We start from the raw sequence: 24,961 nt of genomic DNA on the forward strand, positions 1-24,961 counted from the left end.
GATTGGTCATATCGGCCTAAAGGAAAGATCCCCGGTGGGCTGATGTGCATGTGGGACCTGCTTTGTTCTTGACATGTGAGGGGTGGTGCTGCCGCCATAGTTACTTGATATACCTCTGGTGCTGCCCCTTTGAGGCCACTTCTACAATTTTTTCCAGGGCCACTTTCAGGTCCCAATCCACTTCTACCCGACTTGAAAGACAGTGCAATGGAATATGCTAGAGCTACATAAATGTTAATAAATAAATTAATATATAGATGTTACAGTCAAGAATTCTAAAACCTCTTGGTGCCACTGGGCCTTTAAAACAGCAGTGGAAATTTTAAACAAATTATAATAACAAAAGCCATATTTCTCTTACGTCCTAGAGGATGCTGGGGTCCACATTAGTACCATTGGTATAGACGGGTCCACCAGGTGCCATTGGCACTTTAAGAGTTTGAGAGTGTTGGCTGGCTCCTCCCTCTATGCCCCTCCTACCAGACTCCGTTTAGAAAATGTGCCCGGAGGAGCCGGTCACAGCTATGGGAGCTCTCCTGAGCTTTTCTAGTAAAAGTTATTTTACAGTTTGTTTTTTTACAGGAGGCTGTTGGCAACAGCCTGCCTGCAGAGAGGGACTAAGGGGTGGAGTAGTGTCCGCCCTGCGGGGTCTGAGCCACTGACTCCGCTGACTGGACACTGAGCTCCAGAGGGGTCGGATCGGTCTCACCCACAGGGGACCACTTGCCCCAGCAGCATGCCGCCAACCCCTTACAGAGCTGAAGAAGTGGTGAGTTAGTCACCGACCCCCCCCTAGCAAGCGGGGGGCCGGTGTGAAGACGGCGGCAACGGGGAGGGAGCGCAGTATTAACTGCGCTCCTGGGAAGGTACCAGAGGCACATAGTGCAGCACTGTGAGGGGTGCTCTGGGCCAGCGCTTACCCCCACACTGGTCAGCAAGCCTGTCGGGGTCCGCGGATCTCAGACAGCAAATTTCCTCAGGCCAGTATAAAGATCTGAAGAGCGGGAAGACAGGTGCCATTAAGGGGGCGGAGATTCTCCTCAGAGCAGATCCAGCAGCGTTCCAGTGCCATTTTCCTGCCTGCACAGCGCTGGATGGAAGATCAGGTCCCTCCACAGCAGCTCCATCTGACTGTACACAGTACCAGGGGGTTGTAGAAGGGAGGGGAGGCTGCAAAATGACTGTGTCTCCTATTAAGGGACACAGTCTGCGCTGTAAGGGGTTGCCTTTTACTAAAAGCGCTGTGCTGTGGGTTGGCTCCGATCTCTGTGTCTCTCTTGCCTTTCTTGGGGGGAAACTGTCTGCCCCACCTGTGTGTGTGGAGTGTTTGGTGGTCTCCTTTAGCTATGTCCAGGGACACTGTGTCATATGCTGCAGAGGATTTATCCTCCCAGGATGATCCCATTCCATGTAATCAGGTTAGCACTGGTTTAGCACAGATACCAGCAAGGGAACCAGAGTGGTTTTCCTCTATCAAAACTTGGATTTCTCAGATTTCTGACAGGTTTGCTAGTAATGAATCTGCCACCCAGGTATTACAGAGCTCTATGGCTGTATGGCCTATGTCTGGTACCTCAGGACACCCCGCTATATACCCCCACAAACGTGCGCTTGTGCATGTCACACAAGACAACACGGATACCGATTCTGACACTACAGACGGTGATGGGGATGTGTTGCGGGGGTCCGCATCTCTTGCATGGGGGGTGCAATTATTGATAGAGGCTATCAGGGATGTGTTAAATGTTAATGATACCACACCTGAGCTGGTTGAGGAGGCTTTTTTCACTGAAAATAAAAAAAGCCTCGCTAACCTTCCCTGCGTTAAAAGGTGTTGAATGCTATATTTGAAAAAGCATAGGTAAACCCTGAGAAAAAGTTCCAGATCCCTAAAAGGGTTCAGGTGGCTTTTCCTTTCCCTGAGGAGGATAGGAAAAAGTGTGAAAACCCTCCAATTGTTGACGCATCTGTGTCCAGACTCTCAAAAATTGTGGTTTTGCCTGTTCCGGGATCTACCGCCTTAAAGGAGACTGCAGATTGAAAGATTGATAACACACCTAAATCAATGTATACTGCCTCTGGGGCCATATTACATCCCACTATTGCTAGTGCATGGATTGCAAAAGCAATAGTGAAGTGGTCGGCTACCTTGCTTGAGGATTGGAATACGATGGATAGGGATGACGTTGCATTATATTTACGCAACATACATGATTCTGCAGGTTTTATGGTAGAATCCATGAAAGACCTGGGTTCCATGTCTGTTTCAGCTCGTCGGGGACTATGGCTGCACCAGTGGTCGGCCGACATGGAATCCAGAAGAAGTGTGGAGTCGCTACCCTATACAGGTCAGGCTCTCTTTGGGGAAGCTCTAGACGCATGGATATCAACCGCTACAGCTGGTAAGTCGCTGTTTCTTCCCTCAGCAGCACCTTCTCCGAAGAAATCCTTCTCCTCAGCTGCACAGCAGTCCTTTCGGCCTAACAAGCCTAGAAAGGCCATGACATCCAATACCTTCTTTAGGGGAAGTAGGGTTAAGTCCAAGAAACCTGCAGCTGCAGGTTCCCAGGAACAAAAGCCTGCTTCAGGTACCCCAAAGTCCTCCACATGATGGTGGACTGCACGGCCCGGCGGTGGGGCCAGTGGGAGCGAGACTCAATCATTTCAATCATGTCTGGGTATCGTCCGGCCTGGATTCCTGGGTAGTAGATATTGTGTATCAGGGATACAGGCTGGAATTTCAAAGTCTCCCTCCTCATCGTTTTTTCAAGTCGGGCTTACCAACTCTGTTGGAGGACAGCGCAGTACTTCAAGACGCTGTCTAGCTGGTAGAGGCACAAGTCATTGTGCCGGTACCACCTCACATGCTGAACAAAGGTTACTATTCGAACCTTTTTGTGGTACCGAAACTGGATGGTTCGGTCAGGCCCATTCTGAACCTAAAATCATTGAACCCCTTTCTAAAGGAGTTCAAGTTCAAGATGGAGTCTCTCAGGGTGGTGATATCAGGTCTGGAAGAGGGGGAATTCCTGGTATCACTGGATAGCAAGGATGCATACCTTCACATTCCGATCTGGCTGCCGAATCAGGCTTATCTCCGCTTCACATTGCTGGACTGTCATTTTCAGTTCCACGCTCTGCCATTCGGCCTCTCCACAGCACCGAGGGTGTTTACCAAGGTGATGGCGGAAATGATGATACTCCTCCACAAGCAGGGTGTGAACATCATTCCATATCTGGACGATCTCCTGATAAAGGCATCGTCCAAGGAGAAGCTGCTCCAGAGTCACGAGTGGATTCTGAACTTTCCAAAGTCACATTTGGAACCAACCCAGAGATTGTCATTTCTGGGAATGATCCTGGATACGGAAGTGCAGAGGGTGTTTCTTCCACAGGACAAGGCGTTGGTGATTCAATCCATCGGTTGCATTCGCCTATTGAGAAAGATGGTGGCCTCTTACGAGGCTCTCCAGTACGGGAGGTTCCATGCTCGGACCTTCCAACTGGATCTCCTGGACAAGTGGTCAGGATCTCACCTCCACATGCATCAGAGAATTTGTCTGTCGCCAAGGGCGAGGATTTCACTCCTCTGGTGGCTCCAATTGCCTCACCTCCTGGAAGGCCGCAGGTTCGGGATTCAGGACTGGGTCCTGCTAACAACGGATGCAAGCCTCAGGGGCTGGGGAGCAGGCACTCAAGGAGGGACCTTCTAAGGACGGTGGTCAAGCCTGGAAGCCGGCCTGCCCATCAACGTTCTGGAACTACAGGCGGCCCCTTTTCTAAGAAATAGGGCCATTCAAGTGCAGTCGGACAATGTAACAACAGTGGCTTACATAAACCAACAGGGCAGAACGAAGAACAGAGCGGCAATGTCAGAGGTGACAAGACTACTCCTCTGGACAGAAAAGCACGCGTTGGTGCTGTCAGCCATCTTCATTCCGGGAGTAGACAACTGGGAAGCAGACTTCCTCAGCAGACACAATCTCCATCCAGGGGAGTGGGGACTCCATCCGGAGGTGTTCAAGGAAGTAACAGATCTTTGGGGCCTACCCCAAATAATCATGATGGCCTCTCGTCTCAATAAGAAGCTTCAGCGTTATTATTCCAGGTCGAGGGATCCACAGGCAGTGGCAGTGGATGCCCTGGTGTCTCCGTGGGTGTTTCAGTCAGTGTACGGGTTTCCTCCACTCCCACTCATCCCAAGAATCCTAAACCTCATAAGGAGAACAAGGGTTCCAGCGATCCTCATTACTCCAGACTGGCCAAGAAAGGCTTGGTACGTGGACCTTCTGAATCTACTGCAAGAAGAGCTGAGGCCTCTTCCTCTTTGGGAGGACCTGATGCAGCAGGGGCCGTTCGCCTATTAAGACTTACCGCAGCTACATTTGACGGCATGGAAGTTGAGCGCCTGATTCTTGCTCGGAAGGGCAATCCAATGAAAGTTATTCCTACCCTCATACAGGCTAGGAAAGGGGTAACGTCTAAACATTACCATCATATTTGGAAGAAATATGTCTCTTGGTGTGAGTCCAAGAAGTTTCCTACGGTGGAGTTTCAACTGGGACGTTTCCTCCTCTTCCTGCAAGCAGGAGTGGATATGGGTCTGCGGTTGGGATCTGTGAAGGTCCAGATTTCAGCCCCGTCCATTTTCTTTCAGAAACATTTGGCTGCCCTACCTGCGGTTCAGACCTTTTTGAAGGGAGTTCTGCATATCCAACCTCCCTGTGTACCGCCTATGGCGCCATGGGACCTTAACGTGGTGTTGCAGTTCCTCCAATCGGATTGGTTTGGCCTCTACAGGAGGTAGAGCTCAAATTTCTTACTTGGAAGGCAGTCACTTTGTTGGTCTTAGCTTCTGCTAGATGGGTGTCCGAGCTGGGGGCTTTATCCTGTAAAAGCCCTTACTTAATCTTCCATGAAGATAGAGCTGAGCTCCGGACTTGTCAGCACAGTCTTCCGAAGGTTGTGTCGGCATTTCATTTCAACCAACCTATTGTGGTGCCAGTGGCTACTGACTCCCCGATTTACTTCAAAGTCCTTGGATGTCGTAAAGGGCTCTGAAGATATATGTGAAGAAAACTTCTCGTCACAGAAAGTCGGACTCTCTGTTTGTCCTATACGATCCCAAGAAGATTGGGTGTCCTGCTTCTAAGCAGATGATCTCTTGCTGGATTAGGTTTACTATCCAGCACGCTTATTCCACGGCAAGACTGCCGTGTACGAAATCTGTTAAGGCCCACTCTACCCGTAAGGTGGGGTCTTCCTGGGCGGCTGCCCGGGGTGTCTCGGCAGTACAACTTTGCCATGTTGAAACTTAGTCGAGGTCGAACACGTTTGCAAAGTTTACAAGTTCGATACTTTGGCCTCTGATGTTCTGAAGTTCAGTCAATCAGTTCTGCAGGAGCCTCCGTGCTCTCCCTCCCATTCTGGGAGCTTTGGTACATCCCCATGGTACTGATGTGGACCCCAGCATCCTCTAGGACATAAGAGAAAATAGGATTTTGGTACCTACCGGTAAATCCTTTTCTCGTAGTCCATAGAGGATGCTGGGCACTCGCCCAGCGCTTCGTTTACCTGCAAATATTACTGAGTTCAGTACAACTTCGTTTAGTTGAGTACTGCATTGTTACTTGGTAAGTAATGTTTCAGCAGTTGCTGCGTAGTTCAAGTTAGTTGGCTTGACGTGCCTTGTATGTGTGAGCTGGTATGAATCTCACCACTATCTGTGTATAATCCTTCTGTCGAAGTATGTCATCTCCTCGGGCACAGTTTCTAGACTGAGTCTGGTAGGAGGGGCATAGAGGGAGGAGTCAGCCCACACTCTCAAACTCTTAAAATGCCAATGGCTCCTGGTGGACATGTCTATACCCCATGGTACTAATGTGGAACCCAGCATCCTCTACGGACTACATGAAAAGGATTTACCGGTAGGTACCAAAATCCTATTTATACAGAGTTACAGTACAGAGCCAGACACGCGCACCAAGAAGTGTATTAGAAATCTGTTGTTGTTCCTGTGTGGTTACAGGGGGTTGGCTAATCAGATGCAGATATAACATAGTATGGGCGTGTTGCTGAAGTGGTTATGTATAGAGACACTTAATTGCTCACATTGGAGGTCATACTAAGACTGATGATCTGCACCTAGCATAGGGCTGGTGAAAGTTATAATGATGTGACCACTGGTGGCATCTAAAGATGCACACAGCATGATTGCAGCATCTGTAGACACTGAAAGTGGGCATCTCTATCTTTGTATATTTAGATGCATGGATATATACCATGGAAGGGCACTGTAGCATTATTAGCATAAAGTCACAGATACAACTGCAGCAAAAGATGCAAGGAAGGCCACAACTGCGACCAACCCAGAATCAGACTCTATGAGGAGGAATCCCACCCCCTCAACAGACTCCACCCCTAAAACAAACCCAGTCCCCATCAGAACTGCTTCCATAAAGGCTATTCAGCTACTGAAGTTTGGACTTCCTCACTTCTCACTGCCTTTGTAATCACCCTATAAGACAAATGCAGTTACCAACAGAGGAGCAATGGTAGCCCCCTTGGATATGTGCTCTAGGCAGCAGTATCACTCGCACACCGCTAGTTAAGGCCCTGCTTTATCTAACTGTGTCACTATGCTATATGAATGTTTTATCTAAAGAATTGTGGAGCATAGGTGTATACACCTGCTACTCCTGATGTAAAAGCATATGCTAGTGTTGTACAGCCAGACATGTTGTATGAGACTGAATACGTGTCTGTAAACGTGATTTTTTTCATACATGTATCTTTTTCCTGCTTAAGTATAGGTTGCAAATGTGGCCAACTCTGCGCTCCAGAATTTCTTATGGGTAGGCAGAATGTGAGCCATTAAAAAGAGCCTAATAGTTAGTATCTTCTACAAACCAGCCCTATGGAATTAATAATAAAAAATAGACACAGAGCAGTTATTCAGAGTTGAGCAGCTCTGTCTCTCTGGTCACTCTTCCAAAGGGGTGGTCTTCAGTTTGCCGGCTGTCGGGATCCCGGCGCACAGTATACTGGCGCCGGAATCACGACAGTCGGCATACCGACACTTTATCTCCCTCTTGGGGGTCCACGACCCCCCTGGAGGGAGAATAAATAGCATGGTGCACGTAGCGTGCCACCGTGCCCGCAGCATGGCGAGTGCAGCGAGCCCACAAAGGGCTTATTTGCACTCGCCACGCTGTCGGTATGCCGGCGGTCGGGATTCCGGCGCCGGTATGCTGGTCGCCGGGAGCCCAGCCGCCGGCATACAATACTACACCCTTCCAAAGGTTTCATATCTATTCTATGTAGTTTCCTACTCCCCATTTTGATGCTGAGAGGTATCCTATGCAAACTGGGAAAATAGCCAGTCCAAGTGGAATGGGCTAACATCATTAAATGTGCTTCTAAATAATCTACAAATGTCTCCATTAAAGAGAATTTCTGTATTGCTGGCACAACGTCCCTACTGTTGGAGGAATTATGAGCAGCAGGGTTCTTTTTTCATATCTGATGGAGCTGCCCCAAACTCCAACCTTTTTGGATGGAGACTATTTCCCAGGCTTTCCAGATTCTCGGTCTACAGGTTTTACATGATCTGAAGTACATACTACTCCTCTGTATCCCAAATTGCCATAAACACACCTACAAATTATATTTCAAAATCAGAATCAGCTTTATTGGCCAGGTGTACTCACGTACACTAGGAATTTTTGCGGTACAATACATCGCCAAGCAGCAACATATACTTAGCATAAGAAGGGGAAAAAACATAGCATACATTACAAATATTACACGTATGAGTTCAAACTGCACATTGCAACTGTACGATAGACTCGACATATTAGACATATTATACATGTTAGACTTTTTATATATTGTTCAGCTGGTGGACAGCTAGTGGGAAGAAGCTTTTAATGGATCTGGTCGACTTTGCGGGAATGGACCTGTAGCGTATGCCAAATGGAAGCAGTTTAAACAGTTTGTGACCTATTTGGATGTATTATGCGTGTTGTTACCTGCCTCTTGGAAGATCTCACTCCCCCTCCTCCTCTCTTCCCACAGTCACCTCAGTCAGTAACCAGATATGGACATGTACCAAATGGATTCTATCACAAGAATCCTGAGGAACTCTCTAATCTGTTGAAGTTAACTGGTCCAGCTAACCTCTGTCCATGTGGAACACTCCTTCCCTTCCCAGCTGTATTCTGTCTCCTTTCTCCTTATCTCTACACTCTCATTTGTTTCCCCTTTCTCTCCTCTTCATATGGATCTGTTATATTGTTTAGTAACTGTCTCCTATTACTGTTTCCTACTTGGCTGGACTGTGTCCTGTTTACTCTTATTGCATTATTGTAAGTTCGCATTTGTGATTCCTTTAATGCTTACAATAAATGTAAAAAATATAAATATATTTTTTTTTTATTCAAGCTCTGAATTCTAGATTTGCATGTTAGAATTACAGATTATTATTCACTCCATTCTCGACCTATCCACAGGTATCTGTGTCTTGACTATATCAAATATCCTGAAATATTAATATAGAGTAAAATTTAGCCATGTCCTAACCTGCCCTAACAACAAACAGTGGGTTGACATTAAATGGTTGAATTTAAAGAAAAACCTCCTCTACCTTACCTAAATAACCCAGTTATTGAGAATATCATTATACCTAAATATTACCTATCAAGATTCTCCTCTCTCATGACACTTCTCTTTCAAAATCCATTATTTCCACCAAGTTCAAATTGTAATCAATTTCATACCTGGTTATACAAAGGATTAACTCTCATACAGCATTTAATCTTCTTTGATTCAGTCCGAAGATTTGAGGATTATAAATTCCCAATATGATATTCCTGAGACGGAGCAATTCCATTTTGTTCAATTACAATATTTTATAATCTCCTTATAACCTAAATCAGGCTTCCCAAGCCTCTCTAATTTTTAAACACAATATTTGATCTTGGGTCCACAAAAGACTGTTATATCTACTCTGTCACATTATATCTCCCAAAATAATGGAAAAAACAGCAATTAAATTGCAACAACATCTGACTTAATTCATAGACATCAAAGAATGGGAAAGATAATGAGGAAATCTTGAAATGTGCATCCATGAAGGAAATGTCCAGTAAACCACTGTACTTATGGCATGTGACTGCCTTGAGGATTCATACAATTTATCAAATGCCTCTCCTGTGATGGAGGCTGAGGGGGAACATTCAAACATATTTAGTAGGATTGCCAGTTAATCACAACAATTACAATAAACCTAAATAATCAACACTGTAAACTGATTTGTAAGTTGCTGTCACTAGCCAGAATGGTCATCATCATGAACTGGATAGAACCATGTTACACTCAGCTCCTGAATCAATCAACTTACTTTGGTTTGTAGATTACCTTAAAAAAGCATTGATTCACATCACTGAAAGCTAGCTAAATTCCCCCAGACATGAGGCTCTTGTCTGGATTTCAATCACCCCAAAAACTGTTGCTGGCAAAGCTTATACCTCCCTTTTACCTTGTGTAATTAATTATCCTCACATGGTGTTGCAATTACCCTCTCTCTTACTCATAGGGGGTCATTCCGAGTTGATCGTAGCTGTGCTAAATTTAGCACAGCTATGATCAGGTACTCAGACATGCGGGGGGACGCCCAGCACAGGGCTAGTCCACCCCGCATGTAAGTGCCACTCCCCCCGCACAAATAGAAAAGCATCTCCCGGCCAGCGCAGCTCCTGTGGCTGGCCGGGAGTTGTTCGTCGCTGCCGCTGGCCGCAGCGGCTGTGTGAGATGTCACGCAGCCACAGCGGCCTGCTCCCCCAACGGTCCGGCCACACCTGCATTGGGCGGACTGCTCCCCCTAAACGGCGGCTTAATGCCGCCGTCCAGCCCCCTTCCGCCCAGCGACCGCCTCTGTCTCAAAGGCGATCGCTAGGCAACGACGACTGCCATTCCGAGTTGATCGTAGCTGTGCTACATTTAGCACAGCTATGATCATTCACACTGACATGCGGGGGGATGCCCAGAGCAGGGCTAGTCCGCCCCGCATGTCAGTTCCGCCCCCCCCTGCAGAAGTGCAAAGGCATCGCACAGTGGTCGGAATGACACCTATTGTCTCCCTGCTGACTCCCTGTTCACTGCAAATCGGAAATGTGATTTCTAATGCTGTATTATTAGGATTTGTTATGTGCTGTATCTTGGAGCAACAAAAGCCTTTGCAATATGGAAGACTAGTGTAGCTTCCTGGGGTTAGATTTAGTAAAGTTTTTAAATAGTAAAAGTGAAGGTGCTGCCCATAGCAACCAATTAGTTGCTACATTCTAGAAAAGATCTGATTGGTTGCTCTGATCAACACCACCCCTTGTTTGTTTTAGAAGGTTTAGTATATCTACACCCTGGTATCACCTAAAAAACAAATTCGAAATTCTGATTTTAAACGTCAGAATTCTGACATTAAAAGTCAGTATTTTGAGAATGAAACCTTATTAAGATTTAAAGTTCGAATTTTGAGAGTTCTGCCCTTTTAAAGTTTCTAAATTCTGACTTTTTAATCTCATAATTAATTTTTTGTCATATTTCTATTGGCAATAGTACAGAAGAGCCCTGGGGCCACCTAGAATACATCATTCTGAATTTTAGTAGTCAGAATTCTGACTTCTGAGAGGTCTGACCTTTCTCAGTTTTATTCTCTAGCTTTTTATTTGTAGAGAACATAGCTAAAACAGGAGATATACATAAAATATATGAGAGTGTACATTTTACATTATCACATTGGCCCCAACAACGCAAAAAAAAAAAAAAAAGAAAAGAAAATATATATGAGTTCAGTAAGATATCCCGGCTGGCGTGTTAATAGTTAATTTTTATCAATTAACAAAATGCAAAGTGAATGAACAGAAGAGAAATCTAAATCAATTCAATATTTGGTGTGACCAACCTTTGCCTTCAAAACACCATACATTTTTCTAGATACACTTGCACATAGTTTTTGAAGGAGCTTGGCAGGGAGGTTGTTCCAAACATCTTGGAGAACTAATCACAAATCTTCTGTGGATGTAGGCTTGCTCAAATTCTTTTTTCTCTTCATTTTATCCCAGACAGACTCGATTATGTTGAGATCAGGGCTCTGTGGGGTCATATCATCACTTCCAGTAGTCCTTGTTCTTTTTTATGCTGAAGATAGTTCTTAATGACATTGGCTGTATGTTTGGAGTCATTGTCCTGCTGCAGAATAAATTTGCTAATCAGATGCCTCTCTGGTGGTATTGCATATGGATAAGTACCTTCCTGTATTTCTCAGCATTGAGGACACCATTAATCCTGACCAAATCCCCACTTGGCCTTGTTTCCACATCATAGAGGCTCTGCTGTCACCATAATAAACAATGGGGTTTTCGTTAAATATGGATTAATATATTTAAGCTTGCAGCCCCTGCAAAGGGACCCAATTTTTCTGCAAGTTCCTACTCTATCACTCAGAATTATAAGCATGGTAACCAGGGGCGTCGACAGCAGTTCCCGGCCCAGGTAATGAGAGGGAGCGTGACCAATGCAGGGAGGTGTGGCCAGCCCCCCTCCATTGGAAATATTAAGAATTAAAGGTTTTGTGCAGCCACGAAGCAGGGCGCCGCTGCTGCACAGGGGGGCGCCGGTATGGGGGGACATGGGCAGCAGGAGGCGGCAGGAAGTGGGCGGATGTGCTGGTGCTATTAATAAACCCCCCTTTCACATCACGCAGGGAGAGAAGGGACAATGCCTCTGCAGCTGCCTCTTTCCCCAGCATATCACGCAGCAGCGTATGTGCTGGGCTGGGGAGGGAGGCTGTTACTGCAGCAGTGTCCTCTCTATGCCAGCTCAAACTGTTCCAACCGGGAGTGGGGGGAGCAGCAGGGACAAGTCTGGGCCCCGGTAAAGAGCACCCACCCCCCTCTCAGAGCCACTGATGGTAACTGCTATTACATCAGAATTAAACTTAAGGTATGCTAACTGGTTTAAAGCTCACCTGCACACTGGCGTTTCCAGTCATCTTAATCTAATTTGTGTCAGTGGTTTTCCTTGGTAATTTACAGCAGGTTACTGTCTCATCCCAAATCTATGTGAGTGCAGTGGATCAATACCATATACAGGTTGAGTATCCCATATCCAAATATTCCGAAATACGGAATATTCCGAAATACGGACTTTTTTCAGTGAGAGTGAGCTAGTGAAACCTTTGTTTTCTGATGGCTCAATGTACACAAACTTTGTTTAATACACAAAGTTATTAAAAATATTGTATTAAATGACCTTCAGGCTGTGTGTACAAGGTGTATATGAAACATAAATGAATTGTGTGAATGTAGACACACTTTGTTTAATGCACAAAGTTACAAAAAATATTGTATAAAATTACCTTCAGGCTGTGTGTATAAGGTGTATATGTAACACAAATGCATTCTGTGCTTAGATTTAGGTCCCATCACCATGATATCTCATTATGGTATGCAATTATTCCAAAATACGGAAAAATCCCATATCCAAAATACCTCTGGTCCCAAGCATTTTGGATATGGGATACTCAACCTGTATATATATAAAGGTTCCTCAACTTATGTGCACTTTGATAAAAGTGGGCTGTATCCCAATGAAATGTTGGTGAAGTCTGCTCAGTATTTTATCCCCTTATTAAATAATGCTCTTTTAAGGATTGTTTGGAGTCCCTGGGTGCCTATCTGTACACACTTTAGATAGATAGATAGATAGATAGATAGATAGATAGATAGATACCATGCAGTAACGGCACTCAGAATAAACAACTAGAAATTTCTCTGCGTATGCAATGTTTCGGAGAACTTTATTCTCCTTCGTCAGATGAAGGAGACGTATGAGAATAAAGTTCTTCGAAACGTTTCTAGTTGTTTATTCTGAGTGCAGTTACTGCATGGGATCTATGCTGTACATTGTTATTTTTTATTTCGGGCACTGGATATATTGTGGTCTAACTCAGGAAATATATATTTAGCCTCTCCAAAGGTGCGGCTTTCAGCTTTTGACCTGTACTAGCACATACATTATTTATCAGATTATTTGTCCCTGTGGGCATTCATATGTGGGAAAAACCCAATTCAAATTAAAGGACAGTATGACGGGACACAGATCATCCATATGTGCACTGTACTTAGTGGTACTAGTGAGCTATGTTGCAAGACATTTTGCAACTGCTAATCATAGTGTGGCAAATATTAGATACCACTAAAAGTGGTGGTGATCAGAACCTTCTTTTACTTAAATGTGAAGCCCGTTGGATACAACATCTGGATGATATCTCCCCTAAAGGGTTAAATGAATCTTTGATTCTATCTTTTTTTTAATTTAATGTAGCTATTTGTAATACTTGAATAACATTACCTATTGGTTACTAAATACTATATTGATTTTATACCATGTTGCAAATCTTTGCTGCTACTCTTGTATGCCATTTACTTGTTCTCATTTTTGCAGTGTATTGGTTGTCATGGTGATGGTTTCACTTAGCATCATCTTACCGGAAGTGATGACATTATCAACAGCTGACTCCAGGCGGGTGTGCAGTCCCGAGACTTGGCGTGGCTATCCATTGGGTGACTTGTGATTATCAGTTGTGTCTGTAGATTGTTTGCTTTAGCCGGATGATAATGTAAATAACACTGAAACGTTTCTATACCCCTTGGTGTCCAGTTTTTATGCCGAGTGCCGCGCCTCTGGAGAGACTGTGTTTATTTCTTGTGAAGGCACCAGTTACAGCTGTTACTGCTTCTTGTGAATGCTTAACCAGTTGTTCTGTACGTATATATAAAGTTGTGCTCATAAGTTTGCATATCCTAGCAGAATTTGTGATTTTCTGGCCATTTGTCAGAGAATATGAATGATAACTCACAAACTTTTCTTTCACTCATGGTTAGTAGTTGGGTGAAGCCATTTATTGTCAAACAACTGTGTTTACTCTTTTTAAATCATAATGACAACAGTAACTACCCAAATGACCCTGATCAAAAGTTTACATACCCTGGACATTTTGGCCTGATAACATGCACACAAGTTGACACAAATGGTCAGGGCCGTCATCAAGGGGATGCCCTGTGTACAGTTGTCCCGAGCCCGGCCACTCTGACAGAGTGGAGGGCCCGGGCTGCACACACAATATTCCCCCGGCGGCAGCCGCCGCTGCAGACAGTAAGTCACAGTGACTCACTGTCTACAGCAGTGGAGGCCAGCAAGCGGCTCGATCCGCTCCCGGCCACCGCTGCCCGTCGCACACTGACGTCTCCGGCGGCATTGAAGTCTATCTTAAATTCGGCGCCGGCCCGTGAGCCAATCAGAGCTCGCAGACTGGCAGCTGAGGCTCCTGATTGGCTGCCGGACCGCGAGCTCTGATTGGCTCATGGGCCGGCGGCGGATTGAAGATAGACACCGCTGCTGGAGACAGAGGGTAAGAGAGGCACACGCTGCACTCTCCTCCCCTTAGGGCCCTTACAGCAACAGGTGAGAAGCGGAGGGGGGAAGGCACTGTGGGGGCATGTGTATCGGCACTGGGGACATATCTGGCACTGTGGAGGCACTGTGGGGGCATGTGTATCAGCACTGGGGGTAAATCTGGCACTGTGGGAGGCACGGTGGGGGCATGTGTATCAGCACTGGGGCATATCTGGCACTGTGGGGGCATGTGTATCGGCACTGGGAGCATATCTGGCACTGTGGGAGGCACTGTGGGGGCATGTGTATCAGCACTGGGGGTAAATTTGGCATGGTGGGGGCATGTGTATCAGCACTGGGAGCATATCTGGCACTGTGGGAGGCACTGTGGGAGCATGTGTATCAGCACTGGGGCATATCTGGCACTGTGGGGGCATGTGTATCGGCACTGGGAGCATATCTGGCACTGTGGGAGGCACTGTGGGGGCATGTGTATCAGCACCGGGGGTAAATCTGGCATGGTGGGGGCATGTGTATCAGCACTGGGAGCATATCTGGCACCGTGGGAGGCACTGTGGGAGCATGTTTATCAGCACTGGGGGCATATCTGGCACTGTGGGGGCATGTGTATCAGCACTGGGGGCATATCTGGCACTGTGGGAGGCACTGTGGGGGCATGTGTATCGGCACTGGGGGTAAATCTGGCATGGTGGGGGCATGTGTATCAGCACTAGGGGCATATCTGGGACTGTGGGAGGCACTGTGGGGGCATGTGTATCAGCACTGGGGGCATATCTGGCACTGTGGGGGCATGTGTTTCTGCACTGGGGGCATTTCTGTATCTGGCACTGGGGGCATATCTGACACTGTGGGGGCATTTCTGTATCTGGCACTGGGGGCAATGTGTATCTGGCACTCTGGGAGCATTTGTGTATCTGGCACAGTGAGGCAATGTGTATCTGGCACTGTGGGGCAATGTATATCTGGCACTGTGGGGCAATGTAGATCTGGCACTGTGGGGCAATGTATATCTGGCACTGGGGACAATGTGTATCTGGCACTGTGGGGCAATGCGTATCTGTCACTCTGGGGGCATTTGTGTATCTGGCACTGTGGGGCAATGTATATCTGGCACTGTGGGGCAGTGTATATCTGGCACTGTGGGGCAATGTATATCTGGTGTCACTGGCCTAGACTGAGGGTGTTGTGAACTCGGGGATTCTTCCGATGGTTGGGAAGAGGAACCACAATTTAGCTGGAAAAGGGAAGGCCTGATATAGGACTTCCTTATACAGGACGCTGACAGTGGTGTTTGATGAAATATTGAATAGCTTTATTGCAGGGAAAAACAACTTATAGTCAAATGCCAAAAAGGGATAAATGAGGAAAATGTCCAGACCCACTGAAGGGTTTTATGAGCAGTATTAGTGATGCTGGTAACTGAAGAAACTGTGGATGATGTTTAAAAGTCACTGATAACTTGAGAAACTTATAAATGATGATTGAAGGCACAGATGAATAAAGAACTTGTGAGCGGTGACAGAGACGCTGATGATGTGAAGAACTGAAGTGCAGGGGTTTAAGACGCTGTTGATTTGTAGAACTTGAGAACAGTGACTGAGACGCTGATGATGTGAAGAACTGAAGTGCAGGGGTTTTAGACGCTGTTGATTTGTAGAACTTGAGAACGTGATTCAGGCCCGCAGTCACGCTGATTCCTAGGAGCACGGGTGACTGAACGCAGATAGATATTCCGGCCGCTGAATACACTGGAACCGGTGCAGCGAACTGCCAGCTGGAAATGCCGGAGACACTTGAGTACAACTGCAGAGATTCTTGCCGGGAACAAGAGCGCTGGCATCTACGTCAGGGAAAGACGATACTCAGGCACTGAAGCTGTGTCCGGCGTCTGACTTTGAATCTCCCGCCAGCGCTGGATTGGCGGAGCAGTCTGATGACGTCACCTGCCCCCCGTCCACGTGATGCCGGGTGTCATGGCGGCGCCCATGCCCCGGAGAACCGCCGGGAGCCGCGCCAACCAGACGCCGGAGCCCGTGGCCCACCAAAGGCAGAGGCCGCAACACCGACCAGCAGGCACGCAGGGGTAAGCGCGGTGAACGCCGCCTCTGGTGTGTGACAGTACCCCCTCCTCCAGGAGTGGCCCCTGGACACTTTCCAGGTTTTGTTGGATATCTGGAATGGAACATCCGCACCAGTCGGGGAGCCGTAACTTCAGTAGCCTTGACCCAGCTCCTTTCCTCGGGCCAAAACCTTTCCATTCCACCAAATACTGTAGATTCTTGTGAAGATAGCGAGAATCAAGAATAGCTTTGATCTCAAAGTCCGTACCCTCTTCAGCCTCTGCAGAGGTTGGCCTTGGGGACTTGGAATGAAACCGGTTCAAAACAAGAGGACGAAGAAGAGAGACATGGAAGGAATTTGGTATCCGGAGATGGGAAGGCAATCCCAATTTGCAGGCAACCGGATTCAAGACTTGTAACACGGGATAAGGACCAATGAACCTTGGAGCGAACTTCAGTCCCGGGCCCCACAATTTCTGGTGGCAGCCCTGCAAACGGGTTTGAATGGCTACTATAGGTAACCGTTCTCACCTGTGATCATCTGTTTACTTGTAATCAGTGTGTGTGTATAAAAGGTCAGTGAGTTTCTGGACTCCTGAAAGACCCTTGCATCTTTCATCCAGTGCTGCACTGACGTGTCTGGATTCTGAGTCATGGGGAAAGCCAAAGAATTATCAAAGGATCTGCGGGAAAAGTTAATTGAACTGTATAAAACAGGAAAGGGATATAAAAAGATATCCAAGCAATTGAGAATGCCAATCAGCAGTGTTCAAACTCTAATTAAGAGGGGGAAAATTAGGGATTCTGTGGAAACCAAATCACGGTCAGGTAGACCAACAAAAATTTCAGCCACAGGAAACTGCCAGGAAAATTGTTCGGGATGCAAAGAAAAATCCACAAATAACTTCAACTGAAATACAGGACTCTCTGAAAAAAAGTGGTGTGGTTGTTTCAAGATGCACAATAAGGAGGCATTTGAAGAAAAATGGGCTGCATGGTTGAGTCGCCAGAAGAAAGCCATTACTACGCAAATGCCAAAAAGCATCCCGCTTACAAAACTCCAAACAGCACAGAGTCAAGCCTCAAAACTTCTGGAACAAAGTCATTTGGAGTGATAAGACCAAAATGTAACTTTTTGGCCACAACCATAAACGTTACATTTGGAGAGGAATCAACAAGGCCTATGATGAAAGGTACACCATTCCTACTGTGAAACACGGAGGTGGATCACTGATGTTTTGGGGATGTGTGAGCTACAAAGGCACTGGAAACTTGGCCAAAATTGATGGCAAGATGAATGCAGCATGTTATCAGAAAATCCTGGAGGAAAATTTGCACTCATCAGCCCGGAAGCTGCACATGGGACGTACTTGGACGTTCCAACATGACAATGATCCAAAACACAAGGCTAAGTCGACCTGTCATTGGCTACAGCAGAATAAAGTGAAGGTTCTGGAGTGGCCATCTCAGTCTCCTGACCTCAATATCATTAAGCCACTCTGGGGAGATCTCAAACGTGCAGTTCATGCAAGACAGCCCAATAATTAACAGGAACTGGAGGCTTTTTGCCAAGAAGAATGGGCAGCTTTACCATCTGAGAAAATAAAGAGCCTCATCCACAACTACCACAAAATACTTCAAGCTGTCATTGATGTTAAAGGGGGCAATACACGGTATTAAGAACTGGGGTATGTAAACATTTGATCAGGGTCATTTGGGTAGTTTCTGTTGTCATTAAGATTTAAAAAGAGTAAACACAGTTGTTTGACAATAAATGGCTTCACCCAACCACTAACCATGAGTGAAAGAAAAGTTTGTGAGTTATCATTCATATTCTCTGACAAATGGCCAGAAAATCACGAATTGTGCTAGGGTATGTAAACTTATGAGCACAACTGTATATGTGTGTATATATATATATATATATATATATATATATATATATATATATATATATATATATACAGGCTGAGTATCCCTTATCCAAAATGCTTGAACAGAGGTATTTTGGATATCGGATTTTTCCGTATTTTGGAATAATTGCATACCATAATGAGATATCATGGTAATGGGACATAAGTCTAAGCACAGAATGCATTTATGTTACATATACACCTTATACACACAGCCTGAATGTCATTTTAGCCAATTTTTTTTATAACTCTGTGCATTAAACAAAGTGTGTCTACAGTCACACAATTCATCTATGTTTCATATACACTTTATACACACAGCCTGAAGGTCATTTAATACAATATCTTTAATTACTTTGTGTATTAAACAAAGTTTGTGTACATTGAACCATCAAAAAACAAAGGTTTCGCTATCTCACTCTCACTCAAAAAAGTCCGTATTTCAGAATATTCCGTATTTCGTAATATTTGGATATGGGATACTCAACCTGTATATATGTGTGTATATATATATATATATATATATATATATATATATATATATATATATATACATATATATATATATATATATATATATATATATATATATGCTACATATATATATATATATATATATATATATCTGCTATATATATATATATATATATATATAATATCTCACATACACACAAATAAAAAACCAGAGGGTGCTTTACCTTATGTGATATCATAAGTATACTTGTGAAAATTAATTCAAATGATGAATAAAAGTGTACCTTTGAAACAGTGTCCAGTCTTGAGTGATTAAAACAAGTTCATTCAGCTTGAGTCCTCAATAGTGTTCCAATAATGGGGGTTTGTGCATCCCATACACGCTAAAAGTATATCCCTCCACTTAATCACCCAAAAACAAGGAACCAATGGCCAGTCATTAGTAGATATCAAAAATATTTTATTCTTGATAAAATTATATACAGGCTTTAAAATTTGCTTACAGCATATAAAATGGTGTCAGACTATCCAGTATTACTAATAAGGGATATGGTACTGATTCCCACCAGCACCTTTATGGGTGTGAGCTTGGACAATGGCATTCCATGGCCAATGCGGTTCATCCATATACAGTAGGGGGATAACAAGAAGAAAACATATAACAAGTCACTGGCTGTTCTTAAGTAAGTGTTTACTAATAAATATCACAATGAGCATTGGCTTTAATGATACACCAGGGAGGTCCTAACAGTCCTCAGGTAAAAAGTGATCTGTACACACACACACACACACACACACACACACATATTGTGGTGAGAGGGCTTGCATCTCACCACAATTGCCCTCATTTGTGTGAAATCAGCTCCCTCCAAGGGACCTGCACATATTCTGTACCTGCAGTAGTAATTTATAACTCTGAGCTTTCTGGATTGCACACCTGCAGGTGGAACAACAGAAGTCCAAGTTTTCCAGCTCACCCAGAGCCAGGGAAACAGTGAATCAGAAGCAGGAGAGGAGTTTAAAAGTGCCATAAACCCACTGTACGTGGCCCTGATGCCAGATAGGAGCCGGAGAGTAGGGTGCAGTTTTATAGTGCCAGGGACTGTGGACGTTGGCTGTACAGATGGTGGAATGGTTAGCCTCACAGCACTAAGGTCATGGGTTCGATTCCCATCCAGGACCTAACTGTGTGGAGTTTGTATATTCTCCCTGTACTTGCGTGAGTTTCCTCTGGGTACTCCGGTTTCCTCCCACAATCCAAAAATATACTGGTGGGTTAATTAGCTTCAAATAAATTAACCCTAGTATGAATGTGTGTGCGTATAAATGTGCTAGGAATAGAGATTGTAAGCTCCACTAGGGTAGGGGACTGATGTGATTGGACAAATATTCTCTGTAAAGTGCTACGGAATATATGTGCGCTATATAAATAACTGGTAATAAATAAATAAATAAATAATGGCAGATGAAAGATGCAGGTCATTGCAGCAGAATGACTGTTGAGCATGGGGCGTGCTAAGACATTAGTTTTCAATTGTTAATTTTAAGTTATGTAACTATGTGACCAGGCCCAAGCCTATGAATGCTATGCACAGTGTCTGATGCCAGTAAAGATACTGTGTTTTACTGGAAAACCTGCCTACCGAGTTCTTATTTCAAGTACCCATTTTACATTTGGAGGCCCGTGCTCTGGGAAATATTGTGATACTGAGTTGCTGGGGAAAAGCCAGACACCTCTGGCATGGCCAAAGATTTGAAGGTAAATATTTTGGTTTACGTGAGTAATGGTTGGCGCACCTAAATTACCGTAGCTATATTAAAACCCTGGTGATCTGAGGTGTATTGTGATAAGTTAAGATTTATTTCAGCCCTGTAGTGATGTCATGACGCACCTGGCATCATGATGTCACTGAAGTCCACAACCAATCACAAACGAGTAGGGGAGTGGCTTTGCATATAAATTGTCCAGTGCCTTCCCACTAAGGCCTCACACCCTGTCCATGTACAACTTGCAAACGGAGGCACTCTGGAGACTGAAATTGATCGTGAATCAATGCGATGCTTTAATACATATCTACGTTTCGGGGCACGGAGACCCCTTCATCAGGACACACACGAGTGAAAAGTGAAAAAACAAACCAATAAATACATTACCCAGAGCCGCCTCCAGCTGCCTCCCAAATGCTCCCGCCCAGCAACCGCATCTTCACTTCTGTTCCCCGTCATAGGTGCGTAAGTGATGTCACATGTGCCTGTCAGCAGGGCGCCGGGGCTATCACCGTGACAACCTAGGTAAACACAGTGCATGAAAACATTGTGTGACAAGACATGTTGTTAGAACATGATATACATCAAGGGATATACAATTTTGTGGAAGAAAAAATAAATAAATATATATATATATATATATATATAGAATACATAAAATATATCGTGAAGCTGCTTCTGTAAATGCTAAAAAAGTTCAAATAAAAAAGACACAATAATAATCTACACTCATAACTGGGACCGAACTTACTGCAGAATCTGATGACAGACAACTTCTTGATGCCTCAAGTTAACTAATGCATATCCCTATATAACCATACTAGACCCAAAGGCATTAAGTTTTACCAAAACTGATTTACATCACCTTGTTTACAAAAAATTATTTAAGCCTAACGACTCATTGAGACCCCTAGGACTCAAAGTGTCAAGCAACAGAATCCAATGGGTCTCTAGCTGCAGTAGTTTTTGGTCCTATCTCCCCCACGTAGGGAGGCTGAGACTTGATCAATAATTCTGTAGCGTAATGATGCCAAGTTGTGTTTGGCTGTGGCAAAGTGTCTTGCCACCGGCTGTTCGCTAGTGCCTGTATTTATAGCTGCCCATATTGCTGACCGGTGTTGGGTCATGCGAATTTTGAAAGCACATTCTGTCTTTCCAACATAGTGATAGCCACACGGGCATGATAACAAATATACAATGTATTTGGAATTACATGTTACCGCTACCTTAATGCAAACCTTTTTCCCAGTGTATGGATGTTTAAATGAATCACCCGAGATCAAAAAGTTACAGGTGGTACACACACATTTATAACACCCCTTTCTCTGTCTTAGAAAATGCTGGGCCTCTGCAGGTTTCTTGGACACATCAGTATGGACAACTAAGTCCCTGATGTTTGCACTCTAGAGTAACTAGACATCAGTTTGGTGTTTTTAAACATTTTCAGGATCATTTTCAGGATCAGTTTGCACTATGGGCCACAAAGCTTTAGGCTGTTTATTCGTAATTGTGCTCACCGTATTATATTGGTTGACCCACGGTAAAATGTTATCCATCTGTTTTTTCTGTACAGGTTGTAACAAGTTAAGTCTTGGTTTACTACAAGCTTTCTCATGGGCCTCGTGTAACAATTTTATAGGGTACCCCCATTCAAGAAATTTGTTAGTCATAACATCCAGCTGCTGGTCTGTAACTGTGATGTCATTGTTAATACGACAAACACGTATCATCTGAGAATATGGTAGGCCACATATGGTGGCTCTGGAATGGAAACTGTCGTATCTGAGGATAGTGTTACGATCCGTACCTTTTGTATATAGTGAAGCATAAATATGTCTATCCTTGAATGCAATGTGTACATCTAGGAAGTTAATCTCGAAAGGATCCAAGGTCATTGTCAGTTTTACCGGGCTGTCTGACATATTGTGTATCTATCAATTCTTTTAATTTCTCATTTGGGCCTGACCAGAACAGCAGCAGGTCATCAATATATCTACAATGTAAAAATATATCTTATGACATCTCCACTGTGTTCAAAAACAAATCCTGATCTACCCCCCACATAAAAGTATTTGCAAATGACAGGGCCACACAGGACCCCATTGCACAACCGGTTGTCTAATATAAAATAGTTGTGGGTGAGGGTGAACTCATAAGGGTAGAATTTTTTTTTACCTCTGGGCCATGGTATAGGGAACTGTTGGAAATTAGCAATCATACATCCTGCAACCCCAAACCATGAGGAATGTAGGTGTACAGACTGGACACATCAATAGTGGCCATCATTAAATCTGAAGGGACATCGCCGATATTGGCAAATTTTCTCAATAAGTAAGACGTGTCCTTAAGGTGTGGAGGTGTATTCTGAATGCACAGCTGGAGGTACCAATCCAAGTAGATGGCTAGTGGTTCACACAAAGACCCCCTGGCAGAAAAAAATTGGTCTGCCAGGGGGTTTTCATGTGTCTTTGTGGATTTTTGGAATGCTGTAAAGCAAGGGCACAATAGGATGTTTTTTGATAAGTGCCCTATAAATGGTTGTTGAAATAATGCCCTGCACTTGTCAACAAGCACTCCAATTCTTTATGATAAATTTCTGTGGGATCACCGGACAATATAGCATAGGTCAATGAGTCACTTAAAAGTCTATAGCATTTTGACTTATAGTCACCAATGTCCATCACCACAATGGCTCCTCCTTTATCGGCTCCCATTATTATTATGTCAGACCTGTTCTTAAGTTCCTTCAATGCTAGATGTTCCTCCTTTGATAAATTCGAATAGATTTTCCTAGGTGCTTGAACAGCCATGGATTCCAACATGCGATGAAACGTTTTGATGGACGGGTTGTTTGAAAAAGGCTCAAAGTGTGATTTAGGCATGATTCTACGTAATGCTTCAGGGATTTCATTTTTTTCAACTGTCAAATTAGCTTTCAGATTTTTTCCAAAGTATTCCTTGAGCTTTAGATTCCTCTTTAAATGATAATTATCTATCTTCCACTGAAAGTCATCTGGAGCATGTGTAGGGATAAATGATAACCCTTTATTTAATACTTTAGTAGAATCCGTTGACAGGGTGTGTGAAGACAGGTTGAAAATCAATTGCGTCTCCCCCTCAGCGGTCTTGCATTGGACTTGGCTCCTTGACCTGCGCCACATTTGCCCGCGCCGCCTCGTGGGTTTGGCCTTCTACCATTTACCCCTGCTCGGGTGCATAGCCCTAATGGGCCCTCATGCTGTTCGCTACTGGGGGAACCTGTTTGCGCCTCATCATTCTCACTGGCCGATGTGCTGGAAAACCAGGCTGTGTATCTTTTTTTATAAGTTGTTCTCTGCCCTTGTGGTTGTTTCTGTGTAGTTAAACTTAGCCAGGCATAAACTTTGTGTTGTTCATAATCGTGTTGAATGCGGATAAGCTTATCTTTCTTAAACTTGATGAGGTCTTTATGATATTGATCAATTTGTGCCGAGAGTTTCTCCACCCATTTGTTCGTAGTGTCAGCAGACAGGCTAGAAAAATGCTCTGTCTCAAATTTTACAATGTTCTCACGGGTGATGCTCAATTCCCTCTTAGCCTCCTCTATAACCAGGAGCATGAGATCCATAGAACACTTGTTAAGCCCTGATATCCATTGCTTACAAAATGGAATACTGTATCTGCCAGTAGTGAGCATGTTGTGAATACGAAACCCTCTGGGGATTTGTTTCAGATTCAATCTGTAATAATCCGACAATGTTTTTCAATGCATTAGGAAGTCAATCTCCCTCCTTTTTAATTTGAACAATTCCCTGAATCAATAGTGAATCAATGCGGTGCTTTAATACATATCTATGTTTCGAGGCACAGAGACCCCGTCATCAGGACACAAACTTCTGCAGCTAGAGACCCCATACCTTCCAACTTCTGTCCCTCTTGAATCGGGACATGCCTCGCCGTGTGCGCGGCAGCGGCTATAAAAAGGGGGAGGAGCTTTGTGCAAATGGGCGGAGTCTCACAGCAAGGGGGTGTGGTCTATTGACACTGCCCCTCTTTTCATCATTTTGGGGGCGTGTCCAGTGCTCCATTAGCTGCTGGACAACCCCCTGCTCCCCTCCTTGTGCTGATAGATGCCATGCGCATGTGCACAGCATCTATTCAGTGTGATCACTGGCTGCTTTGCAAAGCAGAGCAGCGGTGATCACAGGATCTCCCAACTGCCCCCCCCCGCCAGCGGGACAGTGTCCAATTAGCGGGACTGTCCCGCTGAAATCAGAACAGTTGGGAGGTATGAGA

The 24,961-nt window shown here is 44.6% G+C and overlaps 1 long non-coding RNA gene across 2 annotated transcripts in view; it reads left to right on the top strand.

Moving 5' to 3' along the window:
* The window catches only part of LOC135057797 (uncharacterized), a 29,819-nt gene extending 16,155 nt beyond the window's left edge, over nt 1-13,664 (top strand). Inside the window, exon 3 of one of the 2 annotated variants that reach the window (XR_010244366.1) lies at nt 13,501-13,664. This is a non-coding gene — a long non-coding RNA (uncharacterized LOC135057797). Of the gene's footprint in view, nt 1-8,076; nt 8,320-13,500 lie in introns of those variants that run through there. The other variant, XR_010244367.1, reaches the window with a different exon arrangement.
* Nucleotides 13,665-24,961: the final 11,297 nt, after the last annotated feature.

This window comes from Pseudophryne corroboree, chromosome 3 (genome assembly GCF_028390025.1).
Source record: "Pseudophryne corroboree isolate aPseCor3 chromosome 3, aPseCor3.hap2, whole genome shotgun sequence".
NCBI lineage: Eukaryota > Metazoa > Chordata > Amphibia > Anura > Myobatrachidae > Pseudophryne > Pseudophryne corroboree.